The sequence below is a fragment of the Coccinella septempunctata genome, chromosome X (assembly GCF_907165205.1).
Source record: "Coccinella septempunctata chromosome X, icCocSept1.1, whole genome shotgun sequence".
NCBI classification, from domain to species: domain Eukaryota; kingdom Metazoa; phylum Arthropoda; class Insecta; order Coleoptera; family Coccinellidae; genus Coccinella; species Coccinella septempunctata.
In genome coordinates, this window is record NC_058198.1 from 17,848,536 (window position 1) to 17,864,721 (window position 16,186).

The window sequence follows — 16,186 nt, forward strand, 5'->3', positions numbered from 1 at the left end:
ACCGGGTGTAGTGAAAAATTAACGGTTCAATAAAAATGCGCCAACCAGAACTGACGAATGCTAAGGACTTGCTATACGGTATCGGTGTGTAGTTGTATTTCTCCGGGAATGAAACACAATAAGGGCGGATCTGTTCGAGACTTTTATTCGCTGCCCCAAGGGTTAACACGCCATGACTGACAGCGAAGAAAATGTCTATTTTTAGCGCAACTACGGGATTTCACTGACTACTTGCGGTATCTCTTATTCTCTGCCCCAAGGGTTAACACGCCATGACTGACAGAAAAGAAGAGATTTCGGATTTAACACTTATGACGCGGACAGGGGGGTTGACGGAACTTTCCCTTCAGTACCCCAAGGGTTAACACGCCATGACTGATAGCGAAGGGAAAAGTCAGACTCGCGAAACAGGGTAAAGAACGATAAAATACAACAGGAAACGATACAGTACAGCAGTGTCAAAGTTAAAGCAGTAACGGCGTAGGTCTAACAAAGAAACTGGACGGTACAGACGGGGACCTACCTCCTTTGTTTCAAGCACTCGAAACTCAAAGGATTTAAAAAGAAAAACCAAAAAAATTAATTCTAAGCACTGATGCAAATAACACAAAATGATTATTCTCAACGGCGAAAGTACTACGGAAAATCAACTGAATTTATACTAGAAGTTAGAAACCACGTTAGAAAGCGAAATAATACTCAAGCGAAAGGCAAGCACTGAAGTAAAATTCAAAAGTGAGCCGACGAACTGAAGTAACGGTCGAAAAGTCGAAAAGTGACCGTCGCGGGGGGAAAATTTGCTTTTATAGGCATATCCCCTCCCACGGTAAAATCTGAAAATTCCAGAATGCGACAAGACTGAAAAACGTCGTCAGCTCCGGTTTATCGCATATCAACAGATGAAAAACGTCGAAATCTTCAGCGGCATGTAAGAAAAACAACGTGAAATACAGATAAGCGGTTTTTTTACATTTACTCTGCCTGTCGGAATAAACGTACGGAATATTCGAGAATTAAAATATTTTCAAAGACGGAAATTTAAAACGAAAAAATTCACTAAGATGAACTCCAATTTTCCTCAGAAAACTGGGGTTCATTACACCACCTCCACCTCGGAAGAAATTAACTTACGATGAAATAGTGAGTTTAATTTCACGACTCTATCTATCCCTAGAAATAATGACCTTACTTTCGCGCGCGCCACCTGTACTCGTGACCAGTTTACAACTCAAGTACTTATCCTCTCTATGGTTGGACTAGTAGTTCCAATGCGCACGCAGAAACGTCAGCGTCAGTCATTTCGGCGCAGGTCTCCGCCATCCTGTCAAAGAACTTTGTTCAGCGTTCCGTGGATAAATGGTGTAGGTATTTAATAGTGGAAAATCTTCTTTCTCTATGTGGAAATTCATCTTCATCGCTGGTCGGAAACGTGCCATGTTTCATTCTTCCGGTGAGTACCTAATTTAACTGTGTTTGGCGGGTGTTTGAATTCCATCGTGGCCTTGTAGGTTACCCAGGAATCGTGGGAGCTGCAACAGGTGGAAAGCCTCCAACAGCTCGACGTGGGGGCTCAATGGGCTGGTGTGACCCGGCTGTACGGACGTTGAGACTTTCGGATCCGGTATGAGACTTGCAGGTGGGTAATTTCTAACAATAAACTCTCCCATCTTCATCGTTCCTCGTGGTCAACTTTTCTTCTTGGAACGGTTTTCCTCTGTACTCTGCTTTCAGGTAGACGGTGTTTTCTTCAGGTAAACAGTGTTAAATTGACGGTACAGTAATTTCGATTCGGTTCAGGACAGAAATTGGTTAGATCTATTGGATTAATAGACGGATATACTCAGTTGTAATGTGAAACAGTATCCTTTATTGGTATTCCTTACATAAATAACAGATTTTTCGGACAGTTTTAACAGGTTTGATTTATAATTGCATGTTGAACGGATGAAAATCTGTAGATACGGTATTTCGGTCAACGGTGGTGCATGTACGGAATTTGAACGGAATTGTTACGGTGTAATCGGTTATAATTATGTTTGATAATGGGCATCCTATTAACGAGATTTCTTCTTGCAGGTGGCCTTGGTTTCTTGGACAGGCACAGAGGGCTAACTCCCTACTGGTTTGCATGCGGAACTTGTTTAACTTCTTCCGGGGTGATTCTATCCGTTGATTCTTGGAGACAGATTGTCTGGATGCATTGGTTCTGGTTAATTGAGCAACTACAGTTATTCAGATAAACAGGTAAACGGAAAATAATAATATAATCGGTAACAGAAAAAAATATATATATATTCAGAACGGAAAAAATAACGGATTCCCTCCTTTCAGAGGTTATTTCTATAGAACGGTTAACGGATCATGACAATAATATATATTATGCATGAAATGGTTTTAAATCTTTAATGTGTATGTTAGTGATTTTTCTACCCTCTGTATCTTTCAGGTCATAGACGACAGGTGAAACAACTTTAACGACGGTAAACGGTCCGGAAAACTTCGGAGCCAACTTGGCGGCGAAACTGTCAACGGCAGAGGATAAAGGACGGTCCCGGCGTAGAACTTTATCTCCCACATGGTATCGGATTTCTCTTCGTCGAAGATTGTAGTGGTGAGCCTGTTGCTGGAAGGCACGGTACAGTTTAGTACGGACGAACTCATAAGCCTCCTGGAGATGTTTGATCTGTTGAGTACGGTAAGTCATGTCTCTGTTTGCTTCTTCTATACGGTTGGATTCTCTGTTCATTTCGTTATTGTGGGGGTTTGTCGAATAAATCGCCCTCGGGACTTCTAGTTCCCTTCCATAATTTAAAAATGCCGGTGTAAATCCAGTAGACTCCTGTTTAGCGGTGTTGATGGCAAACGTTAACTCTCCTATCTTTTCATCCCAGGTTCGTTGATCGGCTTCACAAAACTGTGCTATCATGGTCTTCAGGGTACGGTTAGCTCTTTCTACAGGGTTGCACTGAGGGGTATACGGTGGTGTGAAACGGTGAGCGATGTTCAGCTCTCGGAGACTGTTCTTGAATAGTCTGCTGTCAAATTGTACTCCATTGTCGGATATTACTATTTTTGGGCAACCGTATTTCAGTATGACTTGTTCGTAGAGGGCCGAATAAACAGTTTTGGCGGTGGCTTTCCGCAACGGACGACACTCTACCCACTTTGTGAACCGGTCTTGCATTACCACGATGTAGGAGTTTCCCTTTTTTGACCGTGGCAATGGTCCAACTATGTCCGTGGATACTTCTTTGAACGGCGCATCCGCCATTCGGTGTGGTTGCATCTTACCCGGGGTTTTCTGTTGCGAAACTTTGTACTTTTGGCACGATGTGCAGTTCCTCACGTATTTCGCAATGTCTCTAAACATCCCTGGCCAGTAATAATTTCTGGCTATCCGTGCAATCGTCTTAGCAATCCCCATGTGACCTGCTAGTTCTGAGTCGTGGTTTTCCTGCAGTACTTCTGTTCGCTGTTCGGATGGTACACAGAGTTTCCAGGGTTGGCCGGTTCCATCTTCTGTGAAGTCTGATGAGTCCCAGAAATGTCGCAACAGTTTTCCATTTTCAACGGCGTAGTCAGGAAAATTTGTTGGGTCTTTTTCCACCTCCTGTAACTTCTTGTTGTACCATTTGCACCGGGTTGTTTCCATTTCGGCCAGGTATACGGAATCTACGGACGGTAGCGATTTAGGTGACGGGCTGTCCGCAGGTGTTTTCAGGTATTTTCTCCGGCCCTGCACTTGAACAGCTTCTTGAATTTTCGGTGTTGGTTTGGCAATCAGTCGACCTTCCAGGTAACAGTCCGCGGTACTGAGGTTAATGGAAAAATTGAACCTTCCTAATACGTCCATTCCTAGAATGAGGTCAACTGGTAAATCAGGCACCAACAAAAATTTTACGTCGGTCAAGGAATAATCAGCCAGGTGAACAGCGGTAGTGTAGAGTTTGGGTGTTGTCGTGGGTTGACCATTTGCAACCACCACGAAACCATTCTCAACATGTTGTCCGGTGATTCCCTTGCTTTCACATTGTTTTGCCACTTTCCGACTTACGAAACTCTTCGTGGCTCCAGTGTCAATTAATGCTTTGTAGTGCTCTCCGGCTATCTTAACTTCGACAAGCGGTCGGTTATCATTCCAGGCAGTCGATGTCATGGGAGTCAATGTGTTGGGAGATATGGTCGACTCCTTCTCCATACCTCCGTCTAGTTTTCCGGACGGCAGGGACAATCTCGTGAGAGAATGTTCTCCCTCTGACATCGAGAACAGAAAATTTTCGGTGGCCTGCGACATTCTCGACGCATGTGGCCATATCCACCACATCGGAAACACTGTGTCTGGAAGGACACGCTCCTCCCTGATGATGATTGGGTCCGGTCAGCGTGGCTATTTTCGGCTCGACGACGGGGTGACGGTGTTGAATTTCCGGATCTACCTTCGGACCTGTCTCCAGAAGTCGGACGGTGTGATTCCTGTTGCTGGACTATTGATTCTCTGGATCTGGGTGACTTTGGACGGCTTTCCCCCGGCGGAGAAAGTCGTGTCTGGTTGGCTTGTCTCGGCGGGACTGATTCCCTGTGATCAGTTGTTTGTACCTGTTCTCCGGTATCCACAGAAAAACTCGCCTGATATCGGTTCAGTTGGCGGGGAGTGTACGTTAGGTGAGGTTCCTCCACGAAACCTGGTTTTGAGGGTGGCCGGGTGTACTGGCTCATCTGCCATTGGACCAGTTCAAAAACTTTTCCTTTACGGAGAAGTTCATCATACGTCTTGGTCTCCTGGAAGGCCAAGGCCTGTTGTAAGGGCGGAATCAACCTTTGTCGGATGAGTCGGATCTGCTCCACCTCGGATGGTTTTGTATAGGTAAGCTTCTGGAATAAGTTCTGCATCCGGGTAACATACAGAAGCAGCTTTTCCTCAGGACCTTGTGTTCGTCTTTTTATTTCCTCCAACAGACTCTCCTCATAGTTGACAGGCAGAAATGCTTCTTTCAGTTGGTTGCTGAAATCCTCCCAATCCTCGAAAGTACCTCTCCTGGGAATAAACCAATCCCTCGCATCCTTCCGTAGTAATTCATAAACTGATTCAAAAACTTGTTCCAGGGACACTTTACGGGATTCAGCCAGTCTCTCCACTTCCTCAAGAAATCCGGTCACACTTCCAGTGCCATCAAATGAAATGTTCCATTTGTGTACAGGGACAGTCGGTATTGTTGATCGGGACTCCGGTTCTGATCTGGCAGGTGTTGTGATGACTGGTCGGTCAGAACTTATCCAAGGTGCAGGTAAGTGTGGAAAAGACACCCTTCGTGTAGAATTAATCCATCTACCCCGTGCCGGACCTTCCGGTGTTGTTGTCCCACAGTCCTGTGACTGTGTGAGAGGTATCGCTGGTAACTGTCGCAGTAATGCTCTACATGTCTGTCGTGTCTCATTCATGACTTCTTCTAATGTTGGATTCCTTACAGGTGTTCCAGTATGTGAGACATCGACCGCTACAGGAGGATCGACACCATCTCCCAAGTCGATAAGCGATGGCTCTCGGAGCCCTGAAATCCGTTCCGGTTGGATCGGTGACACACCAGGTGAACTGGGCACCTCCACATCTAAGAGAGACCTCTGATGTCGGTTAGATGGTTGCGGCTGTTCACGATTACTCTTCTGACGTAGCTCCTCTAGTGTTTCCAACGCCTTAGCTGTAGTTGCCTTCATTTGTCCAACTAGTTGTAACTGTGTTGTGTCTGCAGTAACAATAAAGTCCAGCCTTCCTTGTATGTGTATCAATCGGGTGTAAATTCGCGAAAATTCGTTAGCCGCATTCTCATGATTGAAGTTCTGAAGGGATTCCACTAAATCGGTGAGTTTATTTTGGCAAATCTCAATCTCCGAGGCGGGGTTCAATGATGTTGGGGGTAATAGAGGTTCATTAGACTGAAGTACTTGACGTAGTAGACTCCGTTTAGTCATCACAGTACCCGGTATCGATTGTCCTCTCAGTTGTAATTCGTATGTAAGTTCATCACTGAGTAACCGATTCACATCCATGTTCGACATATTATTTTCAACTAAGTCCGATTCAGAACGCACCAATATTTTACACTCGGTATGTCTTTCACAATCTGTTTAAGTTCTAAGTCCAACCCGGTGAGTTAATCGTTAGCTAACCTACTCACTTAAGTTCGAAGTGGGTATCGGTGTAACCCCAAAAAAAAAAAAAATGAAGTCTAAGTCCCGGTGTATCAAAAAAAAAATCTAAGTTCAAGTCCCGGCGCACTAAAATAATCTAAGTCCCGATGTATCGCACCAAAAATTCTACAAGTTCAACGTTACTCGAAAAAAATTTCAATCAGTCCCACTAAAGTCCGAAAATATTCGCGAAATACCGCACTCACTCGCAAGTCGTCTCGTATAGTCCGGAAAATGTCCCGAAATTCGAATCGCACCAGAACGCACAGGTTAAATTCCAAACAGTTTTTCAAGTTCAATATCCAGAAAATAAATCGCAATAATCGAATTTCAGTTTTCAGAAAAATCAGCAATAATTGGTAAGTTTCAACAGTACAGGTCAAAAGAAAATAAAAGCAGGTAGACAAGTTATCAATAGGGTAATAGGTGATTCACTATTAACTGATAGGTAAATCAAACCTATTAAATTTTACCAATTGTGACAATAAATTTTCAATGTTCGGAAATTCACTCACCTTCAATACGAAATTAAAACAGTTCAATTCAATAAATCAGAAATAATAAGAAATCGGAAATAATTTTCACTGATATAACGGCGCAACAACAGTTCAGTTTTCAATAACTCAATAAAGTAGTCGGCAAAAGGAATAATCACAAATTAATTAAATTATTTCCAATAGGTTTCAACAATAGGAAAATTTTCAGAATATAGTCCAATTCAATTCACAGTATAACAGTTCAATACAGAGTGGCAGGTAATAAAACACAGTTCAAGTTCATTTTTCACAGTTCTCGGTTCAAGAAATAGTTACTCACTGTTCTTAGATTTTACTCACTGTTTCGGGAATTCACTCACTGTCCGGTTAATGTTTCTCACCTCTGTTGTTTCCTACTAGATTTTGCACAGTCCCTGCTCGGGCGCCATTTTTGTAACGTGCGTTTCTCGGAGAAGCCTTAATCTCGAGCGCCAGCTATTCTTTTCAATAGGAAGAATAGCAAACCTACCAGGGTAGCTGCTAGCCAGAGACAGAGCTCGGTGTTGTCTAGGGTAGTAGCGACAACGAAGAAGTCAAAATCGAACTATGTAAACGTTTATTCACAACTTCGGAAACTAATCACATGTCAAAGGGAGATATGTGTGATATAAAATATGAGTGATTCTATCAGTGAAAATACATTCGGGAAATCTTATCCGGTCACGAGCACTTTATGAAATTTATACCGGGTGTAGTGAAAAATTAACGGTTCAATAAAAATGCGCCAACCAGAACTGACGAATGCTAAGGACTTGCTATACGGTATCGGTGTGTAGTTGTATTTCTCCGGGAATGAAACACAATAAGGGCGGATCTGTTCGAGACTTTTATTCGCTGCCCCAAGGGTTAACACGCCATGACTGACAGCGAAGAAAATGTCTATTTTTAGCGCAACTACGGGATTTCACTGACTACTTGCGGTATCTCTTATTCTCTGCCCCAAGGGTTAACACGCCATGACTGACAGAAAAGAAGAGATTTCGGATTTAACACTTATGACGCGGACAGGGGGGTTGACGGAACTTTCCCTTCAGTACCCCAAGGGTTAACACGCCATGACTGATAGCGAAGGGAAAAGTCAGACTCGCGAAACAGGGTAAAGAACGATAAAATACAACAGGAAACGATACAGTACAGCAGTGTCAAAGTTAAAGCAGTAACGGCGTAGGTCTAACAAAGAAACTGGACGGTACAGACGGGGACCTACCTCCTTTGTTTCAAGCACTCGAAACTCAAAGGATTTAAAAAGAAAAACCAAAAAAATTAATTCTAAGCACTGATGCAAATAACACAAAATGATTATTCTCAACGGCGAAAGTACTACGGAAAATCAACTGAATTTATACTAGAAGTTAGAAACCACGTTAGAAAGCGAAATAATACTCAAGCGAAAGGCAAGCACTGAAGTAAAATTCAAAAGTGAGCCGACGAACTGAAGTAACGGTCGAAAAGTCGAAAAGTGACCGTCGCGGGGGGAAAATTTGCTTTTATAGGCATATCCCCTCCCACGGTAAAATCTGAAAATTCCAGAATGCGACAAGACTGAAAAACGTCGTCAGCTCCGGTTTATCGCATATCAACAGATGAAAAACGTCGAAATCTTCAGCGGCATGTAAGAAAAACAACGTGAAATACAGATAAGCGGTTTTTTTACATTTACTCTGCCTGTCGGAATAAACGTACGGAATATTCGAGAATTAAAATATTTTCAAAGACGGAAATTTAAAACGAAAAAATTCACTAAGATGAACTCCAATTTTCCTCAGAAAACTGGGGTTCATTACAATGTAAACCACAACACAATATTTGCAGCACGAAGCACATTCACAACTGAATACTTTGTACATCTACTCCGCTGTTATATAGCCCCTCTACCATCCCTCCCTAGCACCCCACCACCCAATTGCCCGTTCCGTCGTCTGATTCGATATTAGATTGCTGTGACTTAAAATTTCTATGGAATAAATGTATTACATTCGTTCAATTTAAATGTCACACGTCGGACTGTTTGTTGATTCATCCTTAACTTCCTATGACCAATTTTAAAGTGTTACTTTTATTAGTTGTATGATGAGCCTTGAGAAAGGAACAAAATAGTTCCGAAACGTTGGCGAATTCATAAGAGATTGTTTTTCAACCTGTCCAAATTCTTGAGCCTAACACTAAAAATACCTAAAATTATAGAGTGTTTTATATAATTATGAGTTTATGAAACATATGAGAATTTAAATGATAATTGTCCAGAGTATTTTTCTTACAGAAAGAATATACTATATTACTGTTTATTTTTTCAAACGTTTCTGATATTATGAAATGATAAAATATCAACAATTGAAAAGTATGAGTTATCGATACAGATAATGACTATCTGGATAAGCAAGTATTGAAGCGCATTAGTATTTCAATTCTTAAGTTTGTTTCAAATCTCGCTGCTCCAAACAATATTTCAAAATTAATAATTTCTAGAGAATTCTTTTTCATCATTTACATTCACGTTGTAGATGGTATACACGTTTTTCCTGAGGAAATAAAACTATAGAAAGAATGTCCCTGAATATATTTAACGACTCTGATGTATATGCAGAAATCCATGTAGGTTCCTATATATAAGTACAGAATCGTTATTTTTTGTTTTCACCCTAATTATACGGAGCACTACTATCTACTTCATGAATTTCATTTTCAAGGTCTTAACCGGGAAACCGAAAAGTTTTGAGTATATAATAATAATAATAATAATAATAATAATGTCTGGCCTGCCTGGCAGCTATCTGGTAGATGGCCTGCCAGGTAGCCATCGTAACGACGTAGACGGTGCAGCCAGCCACGCCTGCTGTCCGCAGGCCATTCCCATTCCTTCTTCCTCTCTCTTTCACATCCTTCATAGGGGTGCTCTTTCTGCTCTCATTTCTCTACCCCTCACCCAAACCGAGAAAGGGGAGCACAAACCCATGAAAATGGTGATTACGAGAAGCCTCGGAAACAAGTCGCTGCCTGGGGATCGTCAGGGCATGTCTGGAGCCGGCGCTGGACATGACAGCATGCGGGACGTCGGTGGCAGGATGTTGAGGAAGCGGGCTCCTGCTGCAAAACAAGCTACAGCTCCAAAGCAACAACAGCAACCAACGAGTCCAATTCAATTGCCGACTCGAACCGCTGAAGGTGCTGCGCAGGATATTCAGCCAGTGCTCACCCAAGCGGGGTTAGTGAGAAAGCGCATGAAGTGGACAACGTCCATGAATGAAACTATTGTGCGCAAAATGTCAATGTCACTGAACAACGAGTGGCAGACCAGTACCGCGTAATTCTGAGAAATGAACTAGTACCAACGGCCCGAATCGACGCAATTAAACGAGAACTTCAGCGTCCGCTAGCAATGGAGAATAACACCAACACCTCTGATGAAGTTCACATACCTGGGCAACAACACCCAGAAGACATTGATACTGAAAGTCCTTCTTGCAAAGCAAATGAGCCTGAACACCAGGACGATAGGGAAGAGCTCCACCGACAAGTTGACTCTGACATGAGGAGATACTTTGCCGAACTGGAAGGAACAGATCCTCTTCATCGAGTAGCACCTCCACGACTCAATACATCCAAAAAACTGTCACTTATAATCGACATCTTGAATAAGGACGTTTTACCTGAATACCTAGAGAACGGAAGTTCATTGGAATATCTGCATCTAGTTTTTCACTGTGCAGCGCTGACGACAGCGAAAACCATGGGGGCAAAAATTCGCCGAACGAACAACGATGGTCCAAAATTACACAAATTACAAGCGCCAGCCTGGCAGAAACGTCTTCAACACAAAACAGAAAGGCTAAGAAGAGACATTGGACGACTGACGGAGTACTTGAACGGGAATCGAGGAAGAAAGGTTGTGAAAGCTGCCAAAGAGATCATGGATAGGAACAGGACACACACAGAACGAGAGACGGAGAATGCTACAGCTCACCATTGCCTCGACACTCTGAAGCAAAAATTAAGTCTGTATGCAGAACGCTTGAGGAGATATAAAAGCAATTATAGCCGGAAAAGAGACAATAATTCATTCGAAAAGTCGGAAGAATCTTTCTACCGGTCACTCACATCGTCGGATGGAGAAAATGGAAAGTTACCACCAAAGGAAGCCATTGAACAATTCTGGACCGAACAATTATCAACAAAACCTCAATTCAATGGAGATACCGGATGGATTGAAGATGAAAAATCTGAAGCTATAAAATATGAGCCGATGCAGCATGACATGATCACGATTGAAGAAGTAAAATCAGCTATCAGAGGACTGCACAACTGGAAAGCACCTGGGCCTGATGGATTACAGAACTTCTGGATCAAGAAACTTTGGATCATGCATGACAAATCGACCTCCGCAATAAATGATGTCATTGAAAATCCTGAAAGAATGCCAGTATTCCTTACACATGGCACAACATACCTGTTACCTAAAGACCAAAGGAATACAGAAGACCCATCCAAGTACCGACCGATCACATGTCTTCCAACGATGTACAAATTAATCACATCGTGCATATCAAACCGAATTCACAACCATTGCGAAAGAAATAACATCATCGCCATGCAACAGGAAGGATGCACCAAAGACAGCCGAGGGTGCAAAGAACAACTAATAATAGATTCAGTTATCTGCAATCAAGCGTTCTCCAAGCGAAGGAATCTTTACGCTGCCTACATAGACTACAAAAAAGCATTCGATTCTATACCTCACGAATGGCTCTTGACGATCTTGAAGATTTACAAGGTGGATCCCAATATTGTTAAGTTCCTGAAAAACGCCATGTCAACCTGGCGTACTAGTCTCCAAATGAAAGCAGCAGATTGCTCCATTACAACAGGACCTATTCCAATAAGACGCGGAATTTTCCAAGGAGACTCGCTGAGCCCTCTGTGGTTCTGCATGGCCCTGAATCCCTTGTCTCATAGATTGAATTCTACGGACTACGGATTTTCCATCAAGAGCGGCAGTAGAACTATGATGAAACTGAATCATCTCCTTTACATGGACGATTTGAAACTCTTCGCATCTACCAAAAAACAAATGCAACTGATGCTGAAAATGGTGGGAGGATTCTCGGAAGACATCAAAATGAAGTTTGGACTAGAAAAATGTCGACTGCAAAACTTAACGAGAGGGAAAATAGAAGATGGTACGTTCAAACTCAAGGAAGGTGCAGAAATTGAAGCATTAAAGGAAGGAGACACATACAAGTATCTAGGCATAAAACAGGCAAGAAAAATCAATCAGACTCAGATGAAGAAAGAATTAACGGAGGAGTTTACCCGAAGATTGAGGAGGATAATGAGAACTGGTCTTAACAGCAAGAATCTGATAAAAGCGATTAACACCTACGCTTGCTCGGCGCTGAGCTATTCATTTGGTATTATCTCTTGGACGACCACCGATTTAGCAGCTTTACAGAGAAAAATAAGGACGATGCTGACTAAACACAATAAACATCACCCCAAAAGCTCAATAGAACGGACAGAGCTGCCACGACATCTTTGGGGTAGAGGAATTGTTGATTTGTCCAACCGTATGTCCCAGGAAATTGAAGGACTTCGAAACTATTTCTTGAGCAAGGCAGCTTCGTCAGAACTCCATCGAGTAGTTTGTGTTGCTGATACATCTACACCGTTAAAGCTACACCAGGATCACTTGGAAACCGTCGAACACTCTGCAGAAAGTAAAATGCAGAAACTGATTGGCAAACCTTTGCATGGGAGGCACCAGAATGAGGTCAACCATGATTACGTCGACATATCTGCGTCGAACTACTGGCTGACTTCCGGAAGGTTGTTTCCTGAGACAGAGGGCTTCATGCTCGCCATCCAGGATCAGGTGATTCCAACAAGAAATTACATGAGATACATCGCCAAGGATGCCTCAGTGGCGGACGATAGCTGTCGTTATGGCTGTGCGACACATGAAACTATCCAGTACATCACCGGGGGATGTCAGAAGTTCGCGGGCACGGAGTACAAAAATAGACATGATGCTGTTGCCAAGATTCTTCACCAAGAATTGGCACTAAAACACCAACTTCTAACTTCGAAAAGGATTCCTTATTACAATTACCATCCAGATGCTGTGCTGGAAAACGAACATCACAAGCTCTACTGGGATCGCACTGTTCTCACAGACCGGAAAATAACCACAATAGACCAGACCTCATATTGCTCAATAAGGATGAGGACACAGCACTATTCATCGACGTGGCAATTCCAAATAATAACAATCTTCTAGATAGACACACTGAAAAAATTTCAAAATACAGAGATCTCGAGGAACAAACCAGAAGACAGTGGAAGCTGAAAGATATAAAGACCAACCCTATTGTCATTTCATCTACAGGCGTGATACCGAAGAAACTACTGGAGAACTTGAGAAAACTTCAGTTGGACGAAAATATTTATAAAGTCATGCAGAAGGCGGTACTGCTCGGAACGGCGAGAACTGTACGCAAGTACATGAGGAATGCAGAGGAACACCGTCTGCTCCGACAGGAAGTGCGGATGGAGCAGGAATCCAACCTACAGCAGGAAGCCGAGGAGCGACCCGAACCCCACCACCACCACGAGCCCGAAAACCTGGAAAGGGCTCCAACAGAGCTTAATCCTTTTGATATCTCAGATATCTGGGATAAGTGAATTTTCCTCTGGAGAGGAGTGTGAAAGCCGCAAGGCTAAAGTCATAACATAATAGAATAACACCAACATCTCTGATGAAATTCACATGCCTGGGCAACAACAGGCAGAAGTAACTGATACTGAAAGTCCATCTTGCAACGCAAGTGAGCCTGAACACCAGGACGATAGGGAAGAGCTCCGCCAACAAGTTGACTCTGACATGAGGAGATACTTTGCCGAACTGGAAGGAACAGATCCTCTTCATCGAGTAGCACCTCCACGGCTCAATACATCCAAGAAACTGTCACTTATAATCGACATCTTGAATAAGGACGTTTTACCTGAATACCTACAGAACGGAAGTTCATTGGAATATCTGCATCTAGTTTTTCACTGTGCAGCGCTAACGACAGCGAAAACCATAGGGGCAAAAATTCGCCGAACGAGCAATGATGGTCCAATATTACACAAATTACACGCGCCAGCATGGCAGAAACGTCTTCAACACAAAACAGAAAGGCTAAGAAGAGACATTGGACGACTGACGGAGTACTTGAACGGGAATCGAGGAAGAAAGGTTGTGAAAGCTGCCAAAGAGATCATGGATAGAAACAGGACACACACAGAACGAGAGACGGAGAATGCTACAGCTCACCATTGCCTCGACACTCTGAAGCAAAAATTAAGTCTGTATGCAGAACGCCTGAGGAGATATAAAAGCAATTATAGCCGGAAAAGAGACAATAATTCATTCGAAAAGTCGGAAGAATCTTTCTACCGGTCACTCACATCGTCGGATGGAGAGAATGGAAAGTTACCACCAAAGGAAGCCATTGAACAATTCTGGACCGAACAATTATCAACGAAACCTCACTTCAATGGAGATACCGGATGGATTGAAGATGAAAAATCTGAAGCTATAAAATATGAGCCGATGCAGCATGACATGATCACAATTGAAGAAGTAAAATCAGCTATCAGAGGACTGCACAACTGGAAAGCACCTGGGCCTGATGGATTACAGAACTTCTGGATCAAGAAACTTAGGATCATGCATGACAAATTGACCTCCGCAATAAATGATGTCATTGAAAATCCTGAAAGAATGCCAGTATTCCTTACACATGGCACAACATTCTTGTTACATAAAGACCAAAGGAATACAGAAGACCCATCCAAGTACCGACCAATCACATGTCTTCCAACGATGTACAAATTAATCACATCGTGCATTTCAAACCGAATTCACAACCATTGCGAAAGGAATAACATCATCGCCATGCAACAGAAAGGATGCACCAAAGACAGCCGAGGATGCAAAGAACAACTAATAATAGATTCAGTTATCTGCAATCAAGCGTTCTCCAAGCGAAGGAATCTTTACGCTGCGTACATAGAGTACAAAAAAGCATTCGATTCTATACCTCACGAATGGCTCTTGACGATCTTGAAGATTTACAAGGTGGATCCCAATATTGTTAAGTTCCTGAAAAACGCCATGTCAACCTGGCGTACTAGTCTCCAAATGAAAGCAGCAGATTGCTCCATTACAACAGGACCTATTCCAATAAGACGCGGAATTTTCCAAGGAGACTCGCTGAGCGCTCTGTGGTTCTGCATGGCCCTGAATCCCTTGTCTCATAGATTGAATTCTACGGACTACGGATTTTCCATCAAGAGCGGGAGTAGAACTATGATGAAACTGAATCATCTCCTTTACATGGACGATTTGAAACTCTTCGCATCTACCAAAAAACAAATGCAACTGATGCTAAAAATGGTTGAAGGATTCTCGGAAGACATCAAAATGAAGTTTGGACTAGAAAAATGTCGACTGCTCACTTATTTGATATCCTCCTACTTAATTTTTACTGATAATTAGTATATCTGGTCATATTTTGAAGTTTTAATTTTTTTTATACCGTACTTGGAACAGGACCTAACGTTGTCTTTTGAGTACACCTAACAATTTTTAATTTTTTTTCAAACCTAATGTTTCATTTAGAATACACTCTATATCATAAATGATTCATTATAGCAGACTTGCACTCTGAATTCATACACAACCTATTGCTTGATAGCAGGTCAAGAAGCGTTCAGTGGATTTTTTTTGCATAGTACTTGAAACAGTACTAACTGTCAACTTTTATGATCCCCTATCAATTTTTATTTGTTTTCGAAATTTATGTTTCATTAAGAATATGCCGTAAATTCAAATATCAGACTTGCACTCCAATATTATGAATTTTCTATTTCTTGATCGCAGGTCAAGGAGCGTTCAGTCTTTTACGCATAGTACTTAAAACAGTACTGTTGTCTTTTCTCTACATCTAACAATTTTCAATTTTTTTCGAAGTTAATATTTCATTTTGAATATAGAGCGCGGGCTGGAGTTAAAAATCCTACAAAAGTTTTCATTTTATAGGTTTCTCCTTCTTCCTAAAAATCTCAATGTAGTCATTTACATTGAAAAGTTTGATATTAGGATCTTCTTTTCTTCTAATAGATGTCATATTCAGAATCTCCTTCAGAATGAAAGACCTCGTCAAGCGTTTTCTCAGATTTCCGTTCGACACATACTGCTTTTTTTCTCCAACATCGGAATTTATTTTCTTCACGACTTTTTGGCTATGTTCATCTTGATTACCTTCTCTTCTTGCAGAGTGAGTGTCGGATTTTTTCTGCGGAACTTTTCCTCTTTTTCGTTCTCCTACATGTGACTTCAGAAAATTCCTGATTTGTACTGTTCTCCTCAAGTCAATTTGTTTAGACTTCAATTTTTCCAATCTCATTCTCAAGATCTTCTTTCT

General features: G+C 42.1%; 1 long non-coding RNA gene across 1 annotated transcript; it reads left to right on the forward strand.

Moving 5' to 3' along the window:
• Positions 1-1,398: 1,398 nt before the first annotated feature.
• Positions 1,399-2,505, forward strand: LOC123322134. Its single transcript, XR_006539055.1, has 4 exons — positions 1,399-1,450; positions 1,509-1,636; positions 2,077-2,244; positions 2,447-2,505. It is a non-coding gene; the product is annotated as an uncharacterized LOC123322134 (long non-coding RNA).
• Positions 2,506-16,186: the final 13,681 nt, after the last annotated feature.